Genomic DNA, 22,425 nt, shown 5'->3' on the forward strand with positions numbered 1-22,425 from the left:
GGTTTATTTTTCTATTTTTCAGTAACAGTTTAGAACTTTTTTAAAATGTGAATTTACATATTTTTATTAAGTCTGTTTCTAGGTATTTTATAATTTTTTCTGCTTCAGTGAAGCAGATCATTTTTGCCATTACATTTTCTAACTGGTTTCTGCTAGAGATTGGGAGATCTATTGTTTTTCGTTGTTTTTATCTTGTCTCTGACTACCAAGCTGCCTTGTTAGTTTTCTAGCTGATTCTCATGGCTATTCCAGGTAGTCAAGGTGAGGTATGTAAATAATGACAGCTTGTTCTCTTTCCCCTGACCACCTCATTTGCCAATATTTGTGCATTTTACAGCATAGGAAAAAGTTCATAAGGTGGTACTGGAGGCAAGGGGAGTCTTTAAAACATTCCAGAAAGAAATAACTCTCTTTTGAGCACGAAATTATGAAACAGCTTGACACATTCCAGAAATTGGGAGTAGTTTGACATGTACCCTACCTCTGACTATAAGGTAGGGTACAGATGAGGAAAGCAAGAGATGGGAGCTTGAAAGGTAAGACAGGGATCTTGAAGAATGACAAGCCATTAAAAGACATTAAGCATGTGGCATGATAAGAATTCGGCTTCCCTGGTAGCTCAGCTGGTAAAGAATCCGCCTGCAATGCAGGAGACCCTGGTTCGATTCCTGGGTTGGCACGATCCCCTGGAGAAGTGATAGGCTACCCACTCCAGTACTCTTGGTCTTCAGTGAAGGAGACCTGGGTTCGATCCCTGGGCTGGGAAGATCCCCTGGAGGAGGGCATGGCAACCCACTCTGGTATTCTTGCCTGGAGAATCCCCATGGACAGACATGCCTGGCATGCTACAGTCCATGGGGTCGCAAAGACTAATTTGCAAACACAACCGAGCAACAAAGGACAGCACAGCACAGCATGACAAGAATTACGTTTTAGAAAATTTAGAATTACATTTTAGAAAAAAACCCCAATGTCTCCAGTGTGGAGACTCAAGTGAGGAAAGTAATACCAAAGAAATGGAAAAAGGTTGGGAAACTAAAACAATAATACAAGCAAGTGATAACTCATTTGTGGAGTAATGGGAGAGGGCATGTATCTGTGAAAATGGAATCCCTACTCATTCAACCTCCTTCAAGGTGTGATCTTGAACCAGTTAGTCAATCTCCCCAAGCCTCAGTGCTTCCAATCTGTAAAATTAGGATAATAACATCAACGGGGCATGACTATGAAGTTTCAGATAATGTGTGTGAAGTACACTAAAAAATGGTAGCCCTTTATTATTGAGCTTTACAGTAGCAGTGAGAATAAAGTTGAAGTCACAGATTCTAGAAAGGGGTCTCCATCTAAGTGCCATACCAAAGCTATCACTTCCTCTTCTGAGTTATCAGACTTACAAATCATTGAGGAAAATAAAGCTGTGTATCAGCACCCTTTCAGCCACACGCCTTTCCCACCTCTCCTGGGCTCTTTGCTTTCTCTTCTCCCTGCCCACACTCCACATTTAAGACTACTCTGAGTGCTGGATTTGCATCATGAAATAGCTGGAGTGCATGGCTCAAAAATTAGTATGCCAGCTAAACAATGAAAACAACAAAACAACCCAGTTAAAAGGTGGGTAAAGGGTTTGAATCAGCATTTCTCATTTCTCCCATGAAGATATACAAATGGTCAACAAGCATACAGAAAGATACCATCATTAAGAAAACATAGATCAAAGCCACAATGAAGTACAACTTCATACCCATTAGGGTGGCTATAATACAAATTAAAAAAAAAACAAACACAGAAATAACAAATGTTGGCAAGGCTGTGAACCATCTGGAACCTTCTACATTGCTGGTGGGAATGTAAAATGGTTCAGCCCTTTTGGAAAACAGTTTGGTGGTTCCAGAAAAAATTAAACATAGAATTATCAAATGACCCAGTAATTCTACTCCTATGTATATTCTCAAAAGAACTGAAAATATGTGTTCAAACAAGTCCAGGTACACACTTGTTTGGCCTGGCATGGCCTGATTATTTATGTTCCCCAAAATCACATGTTGGAATCCCAATACCCAATGTAATGATGTTAGAAGGTGTGACCTTTAGGAGATGAGGGTGGAGCCCTCAGGAATGAGATTAGTGTTCTTATAAAAGAGATTCTAAAGAGCTCCCTAGCCCCTCTACCATGTGAGGATACAACAAGAAGTCTATGACACAAAAAAAGGTGCTCACCCAACCATGCTGGCACCCTGATCCCAGACCTCCAGCACTAAAGGGCAATAAATTTCTGTTGTTATAAGCTATTCAGTCTGTGGTATTTTGTTAAGCAGCTCAAATGGACACCTGTTCACAGAAGCACTCTTATAATAACTAAAATGTAGAAGCAGCCCAAACGTCTATTAATATGTGATAATATATTAATGGAATACTATTTAGCCATGAAAAGAAATGAAGTACTGATACATGCTACAACATGGATGAAACTCTACATAACATCATGCTAAGTGGAAAAAAAAGGTGCCTCTTCCCTGGTGGCTTCAGATGGTAAAGAATCTGCCTGCAATGCAGGAGACCTGGGTTCGATGCCTGGGTTGGGAAGATCCCTGGGAGAAGGGAATGGCAACCCACTCCAGTATTCTTGCCTAGAGAATCCTATGGACAGAGGAGCCTGGTGGGCTATAGTCCCTGGGGTCACAAAGAGTCAGACACGACTGATGGACAAACACTTTCACTTTCAAGTGAAAAAAAAAAAGCCACACAAAAGATTATATACTTTATGATTCCATTTCTAATAAATATCCAGAATAAGTAAATTCATAGAGACAGATCAAAGATTGGTAGTTATCAGAGGCAGTGAGAAGGGAGAGAGAAAAACAATCACTTAATATGTATGAGGCTCCGCCTTGGAGTGATGAAAACAGCACAGAACAGAGGCGACGGTGGCACAACCTTGTGCAAATACTAAATGCCCTGAAAGTGTTCACTGCACGATGGTTCAATTTATCTTCCTGTCACCCCAAGGTACATAAGTAAAGTATATGTGTATTTTAACTGTTATGAAAGCCTCTTCACAGAAAGCAGATGTAACAAGTTCACAGCCTCAAGTCACCCCTGAATAAAAGGTAGTTTGCATTAAACCACTATGGTACCCATTCCAACCAGAGTCTTTAATGCCCAGGCATTCTTTACTGTTTAATAACACAGACAGCCCCAACTGGAGCACTACAGTCTCCCACTGAAGTTATTACTTCTAACTAGTTGCAAACTTCATTGGGAGCCCTTATTTTTCCTCTCCATTATCTTGTCTTCTCACAGTCCCTCTGAACACTCCCTGCCTTGGCAAAAGTCTCCAGGGGCCTTTTGCATGCAATTTTTCTCCTGCTGAGTTCCTGAATTTTCTTTGACTGATGCCTCTTTGAAAGACCTCACATACTGTTATATGAAACGAAGTCTTTTTTGTCTAGACTATAAGCTCCATGAAGGTGGGAGCTCCTTTGGTTCACCACTATACTTAGCACAGAATGTAAAAAGAAACTTAAGTGTTAGAAAAGGAGACCAACTAGAAACTAGCTAATGCTTTTCTTATGTCGTCACTCCCTCCCCAAACCACCACCTTGGCTCCCGTATCAACTGATAAAACACAGAATCCTTCTCAACCTCTTCCACCTGCAGCTCTTCCATCCTGCTGGTTCATTACTGCCTGATGGTAAAAATTCTAGTATAGTAATTCAATATAGTTTGAAAAGTGAAATAGCATTTTCATTTGTTTATTTCTACTCAGAATTCAAATTGCTTAATCAGTTGCATTAAAAAAAAAAAAAGACAAAGCATTAAATACCCTCTCACTTTACTTTTTTTCTTTTATTCAAGGTGACTCAATTCTGTCCTGTTACTGACTTCCCTGGAAATGATGCCAGTACTGGAAGCTAAGATTGTATTTTATTGCTCTACACAAACAAAGCATTAATCTGGCCTTAAGGCTCAAAGAAAGACTCTAAAGGTAATAATTACAGGCAAGTGGTATTCCAAAAGAGAAAGATGTTTTGACAGTGTTAAGAATCACCATGCGTGGGTGCCTCCTGCATTGAACACAATACGTAGGAAGAATATCAGTTTACTAGTCAGAAAGTTTGGGGTTTGAGTCTCAGCTCTGCCATTTACTGTGTGAATTCTAGCAAGTTATTAAATATCTCTGAACTCAATTTATTAATCCTTAAAAATGGAAACAATGATTAAGTCATAAGGTTTTTGCATGCATGAAATATATTATTGATTTAAAGACTTACACATATGAGGCTCTCAATTAATAGCCATTATAATTCATCACACTAAGCAGAACTCATCAGTGTGAAATTTCACTGATCTCTTGTTTACACACACATGTATCTCCTTGCCTCATCTTCAGGCTGACTTAATAATAAAACTGTCAAAAGAGAAAAGGAAAGCAAACACTATAATGTACTAAAGCCATGAGAACAGTTCTCAAAAACTCTTAATATATATGAACTCTGTTAGACCAAACAGGTCATTTTAACCATATTTACCACATGTAATTGATGCTTTTGAACTGTGGTGTTGGAGAAGACTCTTGAGAGTCCCTTGGACTGCAAGGAGATCCAACCAGTCCATTCTGAAGGAGATCAGTCCTGGGTGTTCATTGGAAGGACTGATGCTAAAGATGAAACTCCAATACTTTGGCCACCTCATGAGAAGAGTTGACTCACTGGAAAAGACTCTGATGCTGGGAGGGATTGGGGGCAGGAGGAGAAGGGGACAACAGAGGATGAGATGGCTGGATGGCATCACTGACTCGATGGACATGAGTTTGAGTGAACTCTGGGAGTTGGTGATGGACAGGGAGGCCTGATGTGCTGCGATTCATGGGGTTGCAAAGAGTCAGACACGACTGAGCTACTGAACTGAACTGAAACCATTTTTCTGCTGCTTTCCTTATTACAACCCTTAATTTTCTATCACAAATATACACCCATGTTTCCACAACATACATGGATCCCCATCTGGTTTTAGGATATGAAAACCAGATTTAATTTTTTTAAAAAAAGAAAAGAACTTCCAAGAATTATGCTTTTCAACCACTGTCTGACTTTTAGGAGGCCCAGAAATGACTTTTATAATATTGAATTTAAATTAATTCAATAACTATTTAGAGGATGCCTATTACATTCCTGCCCTGGAGGAGGCCATGGCAACACACTCCAGTATTCTTGCCTGGAGAATCCCCTGGACAGCGGAGCCTGGTGTGCTACAGTCCATGGGGGTCACAAAGAGACATGACTGAAATGACTGAGTACACACACACACCCTATATTCCTGACCCAGAAGCGATTCAGAGGTAAATGCAATACAGTCTGTGTCCTCAGGTAGCTTACAGTCTAGTAAAAACTTGGTAAGGTCAACAAAGCAGCAGTTTGTTCCAACTTATTCTTCCAACAAATCCACTTTATCCCAGGATAGCCTGTTCAGTGGATCTCACAGAAACAGTTCAGACAAAATCAGTTGGAAACAGTAGAGGGAATTTTCTAAATTCTTTGGACAAATAATCTGACTTTCAGATCAGATCAGATCAGTCGCTCAGTCGTGTCTGACTCTTTGCAACCCCATGAATCGCAGCACGCCAGGCCTCCCTGTCCAACACCAACTCCCAGAGTTCACTCAGACTCACGTCCATCGAGTCAGTGATGCCATCCAGCCATCTCATCCTCTGTCGTCCCCTTCTCCTCTTGCCCCCAATCCCTCCCAGCATCAGAGTCTTTTCCAATGAGTCAAGTCTTCGCATGAGGCGGCCAAAGTACTGGATTTTCAGCTTTAGCATCATTCCTTCCAAACAGAATAAAAGTTTTCTGAATTATCTCTTGTGGTTGCCTCTGTGTTTGTATTCACTAGGTAGTTACTCAATTATCCTTTCCTATGCAGATGGCACCATTGTATATAAAACCATGACAGAGAAGCGCTGGCAAGAATATTTGCAGAACAAGGTATCTCCAATTTTGTACCAAACATGATGACATTTAAGCAACTCAAGGGAAATAAATTTATACACTGTGCTAGATATTCCATGCTAAAAATTTTTATGTGGTATACTAGGTAAATTCCACATAAAATAGTTTTCCCTAGGAAGCAAAATGTTCAGGAAGACACCCTTGTTGGTTTTTTATTTTCTTTTCAACTCAAAGGTTAATCCAAAATTTGACCTTATGCACAGTACCAGTGCACAACAGAGCCAGACACTTGCAAATGAATGTTGCTCTCTGGTAGCTAAGCCCTCTTGGGGGAGAGAAGGAATGTTACATCATTTCCACTCCACCACTGGGGAGCTCTTTATAGTCCAACAGTCTAATGAAAACCCTAGTGACCTGGAAAGTTAATATGATATGCTTTTCAGTGTCTTATTGACACCCAAGGAATAACTCAGGATGAAATCTAAGGTATGTGTACTTTCTCTCTCTCTCCCATTCAATATGAAGGCCAGAAAGAATTACATGGTCTATATTTATTCAGATTCTTGTATTACACAGCTGATAATTGAGACACTGCAAAATAATAAACTTGTACTAGAAACACCTTCAGAAAAATGATCAACCAAATTGTGGAGATAATTACAGTCCAACAACAACCCCCCCGCCCCTCCGCCGCCAAAAAATCACAGTATTCCTCCCCTTAAAAATTTAATGAAATTCAGAGGTTATGTCAGAAAGTGAAACCAGTAGAGTGGAAAATGTAGTCTGAAAGACATTTAAATGTCAGTTACATATGTTATTAAAATGATAGCATAATTATTACTGGTATAAATGTGTGTCCTAGTTTACAAGGCTCCTCTCTTTTTGCACTTGGATCCACAAGGACTCCACTGCCTTCAAGAAGACTCTCCTCACTGTTCTCAGACCAGGTTAGGGGCCCTTTCATGTGCTCCTTACCTTACCACTTGTCAAGTAAGCCTGGCAAGAATTCTGTAAAATGCAGTTTTGATCTCCACTTTACAGACAAGAAAACTGAGTCCAGAGAAACCAAGTTTCTCATAAAAACCATAACGCAGAGCCAGGATCCAAACTCCTATCAAATGATTCCAAACCCCATTTTCTGACTGCAGGTCACAGAGCAAAAGACTTCTCTTCCACTTACTCTACGATTGCAACTGCTAAACATTAAGAAAGTAGGAAGACGAGCAATTGTCTCTATTGACTCTGGGCAAGAAAGAGAGTGCATTTGAGTAATTAAGACAAGAGTGCATTGAGCATTGACGTGTTCCAAACCCTTAGCTGAGTGCTGAGTGTGTTCTCTCATTTCATTCTCACGTGTTGTGAGATACAAATGTGATCAGTACTGTGCTTTACATTTTATAACTCGAGAAACTGAGGCTCAAGGATGTTAAACAATCTGCCTAGGTCCACAGTACTAGAAGGGGCTTCCCAGGTAGTTCAAATGGTAAAGTATCTGCCTACAATGTGGGAGACCTGGGTTCAATCCTTGGATTGGAAAGACCACCTGGAGAAGGTAATGCAAACCACTCAAGTATTCTTGCCTGGAGAATCCCCATGGACAGAGGAGCCTGATGGGCTACAGTCCATGGAGTTGCAAAGAGTCAGACACGACTGAGTGAACAACACATACACACACACACTCACACACACACACACACACACAGCACTAGAAAGTAAGAGAGCCAGGCTCTCTACCCAGGTTTCTGACTCTGAGTCACTTGCTGAAACATCACACATGTTGCCCACTTCAAGCGCCACCTGGCTCACCTTTTCCTTAGATATTTAAGGGGGAAAAGTGTAGGCTACAACAGGAGGGCTGTCCTAAATTAGCATAATAACTGCTGAGTTTTCCCCACCCACCTTTTTTTTAATATATACAGACATACACTGCGCTCCCCTACTGGCTCAGTGGTAAAGAATCCGCCTGCCAAACAGGAGACCTGGGTTTGATCCCTGGGTCAGGAAGATCCCCTGGAGAAGGAAATAGCAACTCACTCCAGTATTCTTGCCTGGAAAAGACCACAGACAGAGGAGCCTGGCAGGCTACAGTCCATGGGGTCACAAAGAAGTCAGACACAACTTAGCAACTAAACAGCAACAACAAAGACATACACTAAGAACCTTCTGAGTTTCAGCAAACTCTGAGTGACAGTGGAACAGGGAAGCCTGCCGTGCTGCAGTTCACGGGGTTCCAAAAAGTCACACACAACTTAGCCACTGAACAATAGAAACAAGAACTTTTTTGAGACTTGGGTTTGGATTCTGGTTTAGTCACTTACTAGATGGAGTTCACATTATTGAACCTGCAAAATTCAGTTTTCCCATTTGACAAAAGAAGCTAATATGACCCAACCAAAAGGGGAGTTGTACCCAAAGGAAAATCACATCACACGAATCATCTAATATACAACCTAGTGCTCAGAGGTCAACCAATAAATATCAAACCTCTCCCTTTCCTTTTCCCTGGCTTCTACCTTTAAATATAGGAATAAATCAAACACACACTAACACAAAAAGCTTCACTTATTCATTAACTCACTCATTCATCTTGACATATTGTTGACCTTTCTTGAATCTTTCCAGTTAGTGAGATTTTAAGATGACAACTTCCTAAAACTCTTGAGGTGTTTCTTTTTTCTCAGTTCTATACCTGGATGGCAACAGTCTCTTGAACATTTTTTTTTTCTGAGTTTGTAGAAGTGCACAAATTTGTCTGTATTTTAAACATAATATCCATGAGAGCTGCTGCCACTAAGTCGCTTCAGTCGTGTCCGACTCTGTGCTACCCCATAGGTGGCAGCCCACCAGGCTCCTCTGTCCATGACAGATATACTCTTTAATGCCACAATCATCAAATAAGTGCCTCCTAGACCAAGAACCATCCTTATACCACCCCTACCCCCAAGGAGCACATAGTTTATTGGGTAAACAAACTCAAGAATAGCTAAGACACCGTGTTGTAACGATGCCATAATAGAGGCATATACCAAGTTCCATGAGACCAGTTAACCCTGCTCAAAGTGTAGGGACTGGTTCACAGAGGAGGTGACATTTGCATTCAGCCGCAAAGAATGAGTCAGCTTCGCCAAGAAATAATGCGCATTACAACATCAGAGTCAAATTTCAAGGAGGGTATCTGGTTAAAACTCTGACAACAACAATGTCACATCAGAGAAAATTCTCTCCTTTAGCTTGGTCCAGATAATGAAAGGCAAAAAGCCATGATGACTTTTAGAGTTAACCTGCTAAAGTCACTCAGTGATGGTTTTATAAAGCAAACGTGTGGTGGCTAACTATCCCAAAGCCACCATAGTATAGCATTTAGATTTCTAGACAGTGGGAATTTCTCCTTGGAGGGCTCATAAATAATGAATATGTGTTATAGTAAAGATTACTAAAGATTGTAAGCCTTCTTTTTCCATATGTAGGATTGGTAGCTTTTAAAATATTGATGCATTTGTGCAAGTTACTTGAATTTTACAGTAAACTCAGGAAAGAAAATGTCAACATAGGACATCAGGCCCTGGGAGGAGACAACCTGGCTGATGGTCCCTCCCCTCCACTGACCAAACTTTGTTTCAGGGTCCAGCTTGTGTCTGACTGCCTTGCCCGTCACAGCAAATCTTCACCAGAGACACCCATGTTATAGAGACAGCCTGGCATGCCATTTCTTCAGATAACGCCAGACTACTTGGGTTTATAGGATTCTTGATCTTATTTCCACTTGCTCTGGTTACGTAATGAAAATAGGTTCAACCTTATAACAAACCTTGGAGGAAGCTAATGTCCATTTTTATTTGGTTTAAGATGAAGGAAGGAAAGGAGGGAGGTCTGTCCTATTAAACAGTAACTTTCCCCAAGTCAATGGTTAGTTGAAACATTTGATCTCTATAACCACTATGCCTAACTCATTCTTATGATTTCAAGTATTTTGTTCTTTGTCCTTAAGCTAAAATTATCACATTTTACAAAAGCTTTTCCTTATACCTCCCATCATTTAGTTTTTAAGTACCTTGTGAAATAGATATTCTTGTGGTCTCCATTTTTCAGAAGAGAAAATTAAACAGTCCCTCTCACCCACTATCACCCCTTCCCTTCACTACTAAATTTTACTAAACTTTCCAGATAAGTCTTCATTTTCTCCAGGAAGACTTATTTACTAACATCCTTGGCCTGGGTAGCAGAAAACCAGTTGACCAGGAGCTTGGGGTGGTCAGAGCTCCACAGACCAACTACTTCAAGGCTTGAGCAGTCCCATTCATTCTCCCCCCATGTCTTATGAGTAATATAATTTTCCATGTGCCAAGATATGAAAAAGACTGAGAAGTCCCACCATAGGAGAATGGCTAAGAGCATGGATTTTGAAAGACTACTTAGCTATGTGACTTTGGGCAGTTATCTAACTCATCTGGGTGTCAGTTTCTCCATCTGGAAAACGGAGGTAATAGAGAGCACTTCCTACCGTGTAAACTATCTCATTTGCTTTTCAAAACAGTCTAAAGGTAAGTACTGTTATTCTTCCATCATACAGAAAGGAGACTGAGGAAGGGGAAGGTGAAAGCCACACAGATAACATCACCCACTCTCATCCCCTCCCCTGCTATCTCCACCACCCCAACACCAAGGGACTTGCAGACCTGCCTCTATGGAATCAGAGCAAAGGAAAGAGATTTGAGGAGATAAATGTTGTGGTTATACTGCTGGGAAAAGGGGATATCAATTTCCCGTCACCATTTCCTACGAAAGATGGTTTCTGCACTTGACTATGGTCCCAAGAACTGATTGACTACAGAAGGTGGACAGAATTGGGAGCTACACCTTGTCATAATCGACACTGCATGGAGGACAGAGAGGCATTTGAATCAAGGCATTGCAGTAAGAAGGGTAAACTTTTCATGGATCACCAATGCTTAGGGACACTGCACTGCAGTGAGTCCCTCTCTGATGGGGCACAATGAAGGCTCCCCATGGTCTCACCTATGAAATATGGAAATTGTGATGCTTTCCCCATGGGGCTGTCATGAACACTAAATGAGGTAATGTAAGTGAGACTCTCTCTGCATTGCTGACCCACGATTAATGTTAGCTCCCTTGCCACACTTCTGTTACCCAGTGTTTAAAGCCTAGATAAATACTTTGAGTGTGGGAAGAGAGGGGTAGCTTTTCATAATGTCAGATTCAACTTAAAAAGAAAAGTCTGTGTTTGCAGAGTTCTATCACCCTGGATTACCAAGCAGAGTCTGAAATTTATTAACCTTTTTAGTCATTTGTGAGCACCAGCAAGAGGACTTTTTTTGAATAATCAAAAAACTTTCCCATTCTGGCAGCCAAATAAAAGGAGGCCAGGTGTTCAGGATTAAAAATGCATTCCCCCCACCACTGACTTTCTGGGGATGGTGTCAAGTATGTTCTCTTTCACAATATGTACCAATTCTAAAGCAGAGAAAGAGAAGGGGGAAGCGAACAGAGGTGATAAGAGGAATTCAGGAAAAGTGGGGGTGGATAGAAAAGTGGAGGGTGAAAAGCAGCACAGAGAAGATGGAGGAGAATCCTATTTTTAACCAATTATAGTCCTCTTAGCTCCCCTTAAAAATAGATCCTCTTCCTGCCCACAATGAATTTGGTGGACAGTATCTAGGGCTCCCACCGTTAGGGTATCTATTTGGAGGCACTGATACCGTGTATCTTTTGGGCAAAGTTGGGCAGGCCTTTTAGATACATACCACCAAGTTTCCTCTAAAAATGTTTCTAAGAAAAATGTCCACATCCACACAATGATTTTTTTCAAATCATCCTCAGGATAAACCCAAGGCTATTTTCTTGAAGAAAAACCAATTTCTGGTTGCTGATGATACTGCTAGCATGCATTTTGAGTGTGCTCTCTGGGCCAGGCACCAGACTAAGCTCTTCACGCTGATGCAGTCTTTCAGCAGATGGGGAAAATGCCGCTTGAGAAGCTAGACAACCGAACCAGGGCCACAAAGCTCCTAGGTGATAGAATTAGCATTCCAACACAAGTCTACCTTCAAACCCTGACCTTGTCGTGCATGTGTGCGTGGTCTCTCACCAACTCTTTACAACCCCATGGATGTAGCTGGCCAGGTTCCTCTATCCATGGGATTCTCCAGGCCAGAATAGTGGCGTGGGTAGCCATTCCCTTCTCCAGAGGATCATCCCAACCCAGGGACTGAACCCGGGTTTCCTGCGTTGCAGGCAGATCCTTTACCATCTGAGCCACCAGGGAAATCTCTGCCCTATTACCTGCTTTTGAAACCTCAGTGGCTGCCACTCCATCATCCAGGCTAAGCTCTGATGCTCATCGGAGAAAGAAACAGTCCATAGGAAAGGCAAAAACGAAGACAGGGCACTGGTTGTAACAGAAGGAATTGTATTGCAACAAGCCCTTCAAGTTTTGTACACAACAAGCTCACGGTGCACTGTGAGGCCATTATGGAGCCCACAGAATACTTCAGAAAGGCTTCTGTAATTTCAGAGTTTAATAATATGAAATTGGACCCAGAATCCTCAAACAAAGCCATTTCAAAACTACAATACCCCTGGAAATGAGCACTTCCATTAGATTTGAGACCATTACGTATCCCTCTCACTGTGAGGGAAATAGATGCTTTTATGTTGGAACAAATACAAAACATCAGTACATTTTCATCCAGTACAATTTCCTAAACTCCTTCTATCCAATTTCCCAATTTTGTCAGATATTTGAAACTGAACTAAAGCTCTCCTCTTGGCCCAGTTTCTAATTCACTTTAACTCTGCAACAAGATTATTCTCAGGTTTTTATGAGTCCTATTGCTTAGATAGGGCTTGGGTTTCCTTATTTCAACAAAATGTCAAAAAATATGAAGCAATGCTCCAGAAACAAACTTTTGTTATTTTCTCTATAATATAGTCATTGATTCTTTATGCTATTTTTGCTCAAGATATGAGTATATACATTATAAAGGTGATCATCAAACAATTACAAATCCACTACAACCAACAGCTTCTGGTACTTAGGCAATGAGAAATATCTCTAGAGATCACAAATAAAGTTATTTATATAAGAGATTAAGCATCCTAAATACAAAGAAAATAATTCCTCAACCTTATGTATATGAAGAAGGCTGCATATACCACAATCAGGAAAAGTCACATATTTTACAAATACAATAAAGTGTTTTCAATCCTTCAGCCATCCTCAGTTATGAAAAATCCTCCAACATTTATTGTGCAGTTACTATTTATAAGATATTCTCTAAGATGTCATTGGGGTACTGGGATAAATAATAAATACATGGGTCACTACCTTCAAGAATCTTTCAGTCTTGTAAAGGTGGTAAGAAATGTGTTTGAAGATATAAAGAAATCTGTATATGACACAAATAGAAAGATATACCATGTTTTTGCAATGGAAGAATTATAAACTCAGTGCAATCCCTATCAAATTACCGATGGTATTTTTCACAGAACTAGAACAAAACAATTTTAATTTATATGGAAACACTAAATAACCCAAATAGCCAAAACAATCTTTAGCAAGAAGAACAGAGCTGGAGGAATCATGCTCCCTGACTTCAGACTACACTACAAAGCTACAGTTATCAAAGCAGTATGGTAATGCACAAAAACAGGCATATAAATCAGTGGAACAGAAGATAAAACCCAGAAATAAACCCACACACTTGTGGTAATTAATCTATGACAAAGGAGGCAAGAATATACAATGGAGAAAAGACAGTCTCTTTAATAAGTGATGCTGGGAAAACTGGACAGCTACATGTAGAAGAATGAAATCAGAACATTCTCTAACACCACATGAAAAAATAAACTCAAAATGAATTAAAAAGCTAAATATAAGACCAGATACTATAAAACTCCTAGAGAAAAACATAGGCAGAACACTATGACAGAAATCACAGAAATATATATATTTTTTTATGATGTGTATTTTCTTTTTTTTTAATGTTTTTTTAATTATATTTTATTTTTAAACTTTACATAATTGTATTAGTTTTGCCAAATCCATCTCTTGCAGTAATGGAAATAAAAGGAAACAAACAAAAGGACCTGATTCAATTTAAAAGCTTTTGCACAGCAAAGTAAACCATAAACAAAATAAGAGACAACCTATTGCTGGAGAAAATATTTTCAAACAATGCTACCAAGAAGGGATTGATCTCCAAAGTAGACAAACAGCTCATACAGCTTAATATAAAACAAACAAATAACTCAATCAAAAAATGGAAATAACATACAGGAATATGAAAAGATGCTTAACATCATTAGTTATTACTGCAATGATGCAAAGTGTGTATCACTGCCATTTTCTATGAGCAAATCAAAAGTCAAAAAATTAGGGACAACCAATGTCCCAGACTCTAATAAAATATCAAGACTTCAACAGTATCATAATGTATATAAGAAAAATGAAGACTAAGAAAAGGTCAAACACCTTGGTGATTAAGAGGTTCTTAATGCTCCAATACTTTGGCCCCCGGATGCGAAGAGCTGACTCATTTGAAAAGACCCTGATGCTGGGGAAGATTGAGGGCAGGAGGAGAAGGGGATGACAGAGGATGAGATGGTTGGATGGCATCACCGACTCAATGGACATGGGTTTGGGTAGACTCTGGGAGTTGGTGATGGACAGGGAGGCCTGGCATGCTGTGGTTCATGGGGTTGCAAAGAGTCAGACATGACTGAGCAACTGAACTGAACTGAACTGAATGCTTTCAGGGTTCTTAAGATTTCTGGAAAGTCCTAATGGTGAAAGACAGTGAAAGAAAGGAGTTAAGAGTGGGAAATGTTAAGGAAGTGAAACCCAATTTTAGCTGAAGCTCAACAGTCAAAGAGAAGGGAAAGATGAAATAGTACTTCAATGGAGTGACAAGTCTGAGAGGAAAATGGTTCTGTTTCTTGTTTGTGAGGTGGAATACACCCCTGCATATTGGTGGAAGGAAAGAAAGGAGCCAATGGAGAAGAGTGGAAGGTACAGAAGCAAGATCTGGAGCTTATAGGAGAAGATGTGCTCTTTACCTTCCCTCTGTTGTCTGCTCCCTGAGCTCTGCTTGAAGCAAGGGCTCTAAGGGCTGGTCGATGGCCAGGCTGAGCTGATATAATCACTACTACAAGGTATTAATAATGAATGAACATTATTTCTTCTATGCATTATTTTAATAGCCCTTTTTAAGAGGACTGTTGGAAAAAGACCAACATATCTTTCCAAAGGGTATTTTTAAAATGCATAGTTACTACAAAAAAGTATCGCTGCACAGTAAAAACCAATATATATCTCATTCTCCTAACAGAATGTGTCCTACAAAGAAGAAAAAGGTGAAAATATTATTAAAAATAGAATGGTTTTATACTGGGTCCAAAATTCTATTGTGAAATGACCTAGACCTACATTACAGACAAAAAGTTCAAATAGAAAAATAGAAGTTCCCACTTAGTAAGAACTTACTATATGTTAGGTCCTATGCTAAGCATTTCATATGCATTTAATCCTTATAATACCTTATGAAATGAGTGTTATTACCTTTATTTTATGCTGAATGAAAGGAGTCTCAGAGAATTTATATCCCTAAGATATAATTGCACTATTCTATATCAGTTTTTATAAATCAATTATGGCGTCACCGACTCCATGGACATGAGTTTAGGCACGATCTGGGAGTTGGTGATGGACAGGGAAGCCTGGCGTGCTGCAGTCCATGGGGTCACAAAGAGTCAGACATGACTGAGCAACTGAACTGAATGGATTCATCTATACTGAGTGTTAACCATGTACTGAGAAGTGCTAGGTACTTCCTAGTCTCACGGCAGCCATGTAGTTGTGTTTTTATTATCCTTAATACAGAAGCAAATCTCAGGGCCAGAAAAGTAGCCACAGGATACTTGAGCCCATCCTTTAAACCCATATGCTTTGATGGCTACATAGATTTTAAAAAATGAAATCAAGGAAAGACACTTTAATTTAAATATGGTTTCACAGGCTCATTTAACATATCCAACAAATATGAGCCAAATCTCCAATTCCTTGACAGGAATAAAGTAGAGTATAAACATCCAAGAATGAGCATGTGGTCTCTAGCATGTAAGCTTAGTAGTGTAGTTAAAAATCTTTTAAGTCAAAATCAAATGTCAGTCATGAGACACTGAAGTGTGATATGTTCAGTACTTTTCCCTTCATAAAACAGTCAGTAGCTGATGTTCCAAAGGAAAAGATGTGTTTGCCCTATGGTGCATTTCACTATTAGCATCCAAGTGCATGTTGGCTTAGGCCTTTAAATGGCCCTAGCTCATCACTTTTCCCTGAATTCAAAAATAATAACCAGAATAAAAAGAAATAGTGCAAAGCATCTCTCAGCAAACCAATGTCATAATTCCATTTAATAGAAAGAAGACACATTACACTAAAAACATTCTGAAGCCACACTGCTTTGGATTATATCTAGGCTTTTCTACTTACTTACCCATGTGATCTTTGATGTTATTTTTCACCCTCTCTGTGCCTCATATTCTCAACTGCAAAATGGGGATACAATGATAATTAAGAGAGTTAATGTATACAAAGCCTGGCACATAGTAATGAGCACCTGCTGCTGCTGCTAAGTCGCTTCAGTCGTGTCCAACTCTGTGCGACCCCATAGACGGCAGCCCATCAGGCTTCCCCGTCCCTGGGATTCTCCAGGCAAGAACACCGGAGTGGGTTGCCATTTCCTTCTCCAATGCATGAAAGTGAAAAGTGAAAGTGAAGTTGCTCAGTCATGTCCGATTCTAGCGACCCCATGGACTGCAGCCTACCAGGCTCCTCCATCCATGGGGTTTTCTAGGCAAAAGTACTGGAGTGGGGTGCCATTGCCTTCTCCGAATGAGCACCATATAAATGTTAGTTATTACACACACTTGGATGTTTATAACACTACTTGTGATTACCATATTCTCAGTTTACTCTTGCCTGGATGGATAAATAAAAATTATAACTTTTTAAAAGGCATGTTCTCAGTGTTCCTCTGGTGCATTCTTGCAGTGCTCCAGGAAAAAGAAAAAAAAAAAACTCTTCAGGAAGACTTTCTTCACCTCTCTTGCCATCAGGCCTGGCTCTACCATTTGCTGGGCCCAGTGAAAAATGAAAATGCGGGGCTTCCTGCTCAAAACTGAGAATTCCAAGATGGCAACAGCATAAAAGTACAGAGCCCCTCTAAGTGCAGTTCTTTGTGGGTACACATCACATGCCCACAAAGCTGACCCTGCTGGGCATCTTTTCTTCAGTAAGAAGGTAAGATTCAGAAAGCACTCTAACTTCACTCAGTTGTTTATTTCTTGGAATATTTGTTACTAACCCTACCTTGTCCAGGAAAAAGTTTAAGGTATTAATAATTCTCCTTCTATGGAAATAGTCTGAGAATCAAAATATTCTTCAGAAAATCAACTTTCTATTCCAGGACAGATATTCAGTATCTCATTAAATGTAACTGCTCTCCTGGAATGTGGGAATATCAATCTTTGAGTTAATAAGGATTCTCTCTGTTCAGATGGCTCAGTCAATAAAGTGTCTGAGACCCGGGTTCAATCCCTAGGTCGGGAATATCCCCTGGAGATATATCCCCTTGAGAAGTATACACTCCAGTACTCTTGCCTGGAAAATTTCATGGACAGAGGAGCCTGGGAGGCAAGGGTAGGACACGACTGAAAGACTTCTTGGGTTCCCAAGAATAGGACACAACTGAAAGACTTCACTTTCTTTCTCTCTCTCTGTTCAGTGATAAGCGCAGAAACCTTTCCTGGGCTGGGAACTGCCCTCAGTTGCCTCAAAGCAGGGGTGGAGCATCAGTGAAACCTGAGGCACAGGAGTAAGTCCTCACCTCCAACCAATAGCATGAGTCCTGTACTAACAACTACAAGTTTTTATTCCCTTTGAGAGAACCAACTGAATTTTTTAGCATGCTTTTTCCCTTGCAGTTTTCTGCAAATTGCAAGTTTCCTAAATCATTCAAGAATATTCAAGGCGGAAATCTATTCACCTTAGTTCTGTATCACTATTGGTGATAATATCAATTGAACAAAAAGAAAAATGCCAAGCCCCTTTTCTTAATGAAGAACCTTGATTTTATTAGGTTCAAAGAGCCTAATACTATATGTTAAGTCCTATGTTAAGCATTTCATACACATTTAATCCTTATAATACCTTATGAAATGGGTGTTATTACCTTTATTTTATGCTGAATGAAATGAGTCTCAGAGAATTTATATCCCTAAGATATAATTGCATTATTATAGAAAAGGATAAGCCTGTGCATTTCAAAACCATCTAGTGCTTAGCCTAGATTTATCCCACGCGTCCTCCCTCTGGGCAGCAGCAAGGAGAAGCTCAATTGATAAAGGACCCAATGTTTACTCAGTCTCTTCGGAAACTTCTTTGAACTGAAAGCTGAGGAGGAGCCACCATTTGTTGAATTCAGTTGCTCCATTATTTTAACCTAGGCCCCCTTCAGAACTCTCAGCATTCTTGAATCTTCAGGAGTTGTTTAGAAGCAAGAGAGGGGTGGTTTTTGCCACTACTGGCAGATGTTAATCACACTAAAATAGTAATACCTGCTTAAATCAGCTCATTTTCTCATGCTATTCTTTATCAGCATTTGAATTTGAGTTGTGGTTGGCAAGGCCAAAGCCAGGAAGCCAGACAGCCCTATAATCAGATCATGGAATAAGGCCAGGTTTCAGTTACTGAAGCAAAAGGAACCTTGAGTCGAAAGGTAGATCCCAAAGAAAGAGCATATGCAGGATAGAAGAACCAAGAAGTAGAGCCAAAGCAAGTCCACATGCCAGGGCACATGTTCAAGCAGTAGCAGGGCAGGTGAGCAACAGAAAGCAATATAGCATGTGATTGCCAGGCAAGCAGTCCATATATGAATGGTGCCCCATTTTAAAGAGCAGAACTTACATAACTCAAAAACCCTGAGTAAAGAAGGTGTCAGAGAGAAACCAGTATTCAGGACAAAAAGCACTGTCTGGAGGGATGGTTGTATCCATGACTCCTTGGTTGTTGCAAACAAACTGAGGACCTCGATCACAAAGATTAGTAGTAACATAATGAGAGAGTTAATGCTACCTCAAAAAGCTACTGACCCAGAGCTTCTAATAAGTGCCCTGCTTAGGAAAAAGAAAGACTGGTCCCAGGAGATTTGGCTGGAAGGACCTGTAGGGAAAGAAAGTAATGACAATGGTGTGGAGGAGTAGGCTCCTATCTGCTCAAGACAGCCAATTGTTAAAATTTAAGGAATTCTGTAAGGCAACTGTTAAACACAGTTATTAGTAAAAATTAAATTATACAAAGTTCAGTTCAGTTCAGTGGCTCAGTTGTGTCTGACTCTGCAACCCATGGACTGCAGCATGCCAGGCTTCCCTGTCCATCACCAACTCCCACAGCCTACTCAAATTCATATCCATCATGTCAGTGACACCATCCAACCAGCTCATCCTCTGTCATCCCCTTCTCCTCCCACCTTTAATCATCTTTCCCAGCATCAGGGTCTTTTCCAGTGAGTTGGTTCTCCACATCAGGTGGCCAAAGTATTGAAGTTTCAGCTTCAGCATCAGTCCTTCCAATGAATGGTCAGGACTGATTTCCTTTAGGATGGACTGGTTGGATCTCCTTGCAGTCCAAGGGACTCTCAAGAGTCTTCTCCAACACCACAGTTCAAAAGCATCAATTCTTCAGTGCTCAGCTTTCTTTATAGTCCAACTCTCACATCCATACATGACTACTGGAAAAACCATAGCTTTGACTAGGTGGACCTTTGCTAGCAAAGTAATGTCTTTACTTTTTAATATGCTATCTAGGTTGGTCATAGCTTTTCTTCCAAGGAATAAGCATCTTTGAATTTCATGGCTGCAGTCACCATCTACAGTGATTTGGGGGCCCTAAAAAATAAAGTCTCTCACTATTTCCACTGTTTCTCCATCTATTTGCCATGAAGTGATGGGACCAGATGCCATGATCTTAGTTTTCTAAATGTTGAGTTTTAAGCCAACTTTGTCACTCTCCTCTTTCACTTTCATCAAGAGGCTCTTATAGTTCTTCTTTGCTTTCTGCCATAAGGGTGGTGTCATCTGCATACCTGAGGTTATTGATATTTCTCCGAGCAATCTTGATTCCAGCTTGTGCTTCATCCAGCCCGGTATTTCACATGATGTACTCTGCATATAAGTTAAATAAGCAGGGTGACAATATACAACCTTGACGTACACCTTTCCCGATTTGGAACCAGTCTGTTGTTCATGTCCAGTTCTAACTGTTGCTTCTTAACCTGCATACATATTTCTCAGGAGGCAGGTCAGGTGGTCTGGTATTCCCATCTCTTTAAGAATTGTCCACAGTTTGTTGTGATCCACCCAGTCAGAGGCTTTGGCATAGTCAATAAAGCAGAAGTAGATGTCTTTCTGAAACTCTCACTTTTTCGATAATCCAGCCGATGTTGGCAATTTGATCTCTGGTTCCTCTGCCTTTTCTAAATCCAGCTTGAACATCTGGAAGTTCACGGTTCATGTATTGTTGAAGCTTGACTTGGAGAATTTTGAGTATTACTTTGCTAGCATGTGAGATGAGTGCAATTGTGCAGTAGTTTGAACATTCTTTGGCATTGCCTTTCTTTGGGATTGGAATGAAAACTGACCTTTTCCAGTCCTGTGGCCACTGCTGAGTTTTTCCAGATTTGCTTATATATTGAGTGCAGCACTTTCACAGCATCATCTTTCAGGATTTGAAATAGTTCAGCTGGAATTCCATCACCTCCACTAGCTTTGTAGCGATGCTTTCTAGGGCCCACTTGACTTCACATTCCAGGATGTCTGGCTCTATGCGACTGATCATACCATCATGGTTATCTGGGTAATGAAGTTCTTTTTTGTATAGTCTTTCTGTGTATATAAACGTAAAGACATATTAAAATCAAATGTAATAAACACTCAAAATTCATAATTTCCTAATTATTTTGCTACATTTACATACTGTGTAAATACATACAGACTACATTTACATACTGTGCTCAAGTCATTTGTGTCTATTGTAATGTGTGGGGAGAATACTTTTTAATGGTATAATACTGTGCATCTCTTTCTACATCCATATTCAGTAGTAACATCGCATTGGTAGCTTGAAACTGGTTGTGACAGATAAGAAATATGGTCAATAATATTGTAATAATTTTGTATGGAGACAGATGTTTACTAAACTTATTGTAGTGATTATTTCATAATGTATGCCAATGTCAAATCACTATGTGGCATACCTGAAACTAATATAACATTGTATATAACTATTTCAATTATATATGTATATATATATAATTTTTTAAAGACTGGCTGTGACAGAAGCATGTATACCATGGGAATCAAAACACAAAACAAATCAGAGCTTTGGGCAGGGAAAGGGAAGGAAGAAGCTGTTAAACATATACTAGCACACCTCTGGTTAGTGTCCCCATTACAGAGTTTGAGACTTGAAGAATGTAATATTCATAGTTGTGAAAAGAATAAAGGATTTTATGACTGCTGCTTGCAAATTTCTAAACCTAGCATATAGCAGTCTTCATGATCTGACCCCAATCTTCCTGCACAGGTTTAGCCCAGATCCTCTATTTTCTGGCCTCAACCATCATATAACACATTAGGTTTTCTCATGCCTCCATTTATTCAACAGTTACCGAGCTCCTACTGAATACTGGGCACTGTGCTCTGGATTGAGGGTTCAGGAATGTAAGGAATCCTTCCTGCCCTCAGGGAGCTCACAGTTTAGCAAAGAAAAGGAAGCAACAAACATACACATGTGAGGATTAAATGTAAGGCATTTAGTGTAAAGTTGATGATACAGAAATGCTTTTACAACATTTGTCTTTATATTAAGTATTAGCCAAGTGAAGACAGAGAAGGCAATGGTACCCCACTCCAGTACTCTTGCCTGGAAAACCCCATGGGCAGAGGAGCCTGGTGGGCCGCAGTCCATGACGTCACGAAGAGTCGGACACAACTGAGTGACTTCATTTTCACTTTCACTTTCATGCATTGGAGAAGGAAATGGCAACCCACTCCAGTGTTCTTGCCTGGAGAATCCCAGGGACAGGGGAGCCTGGTGGGCTGCCGTCTATGGGGTCGCACAGAGTCGGACATGACTGAAGAGACTTAGCAGCAGCAGCAGCAGCCAAGTGAAGAAGGGAGTGAGGAATGTTTCTGGTAGAGGAAATGGTGCATGCAAAAACCTAGAGGATTAAAAAATTATGACATGTTTCCTCAAATGCATTTTTTAAAATACAACTGTTACCCAAAACAACAGCAAAGTGGGAATTTACCATCTTTTTAAAAAATGGTTGTTTCTGTAACTTTCTATAGCTACCACTCCAGTTGTATGACCTAAGAATCATCTTACAGTCCTTCCTTCCAC

Source organism: Bubalus kerabau, chromosome 1 (assembly GCF_029407905.1).
Source record: "Bubalus kerabau isolate K-KA32 ecotype Philippines breed swamp buffalo chromosome 1, PCC_UOA_SB_1v2, whole genome shotgun sequence".
Classification (NCBI taxonomy): Eukaryota; Metazoa; Chordata; class Mammalia; order Artiodactyla; family Bovidae; genus Bubalus; species Bubalus kerabau.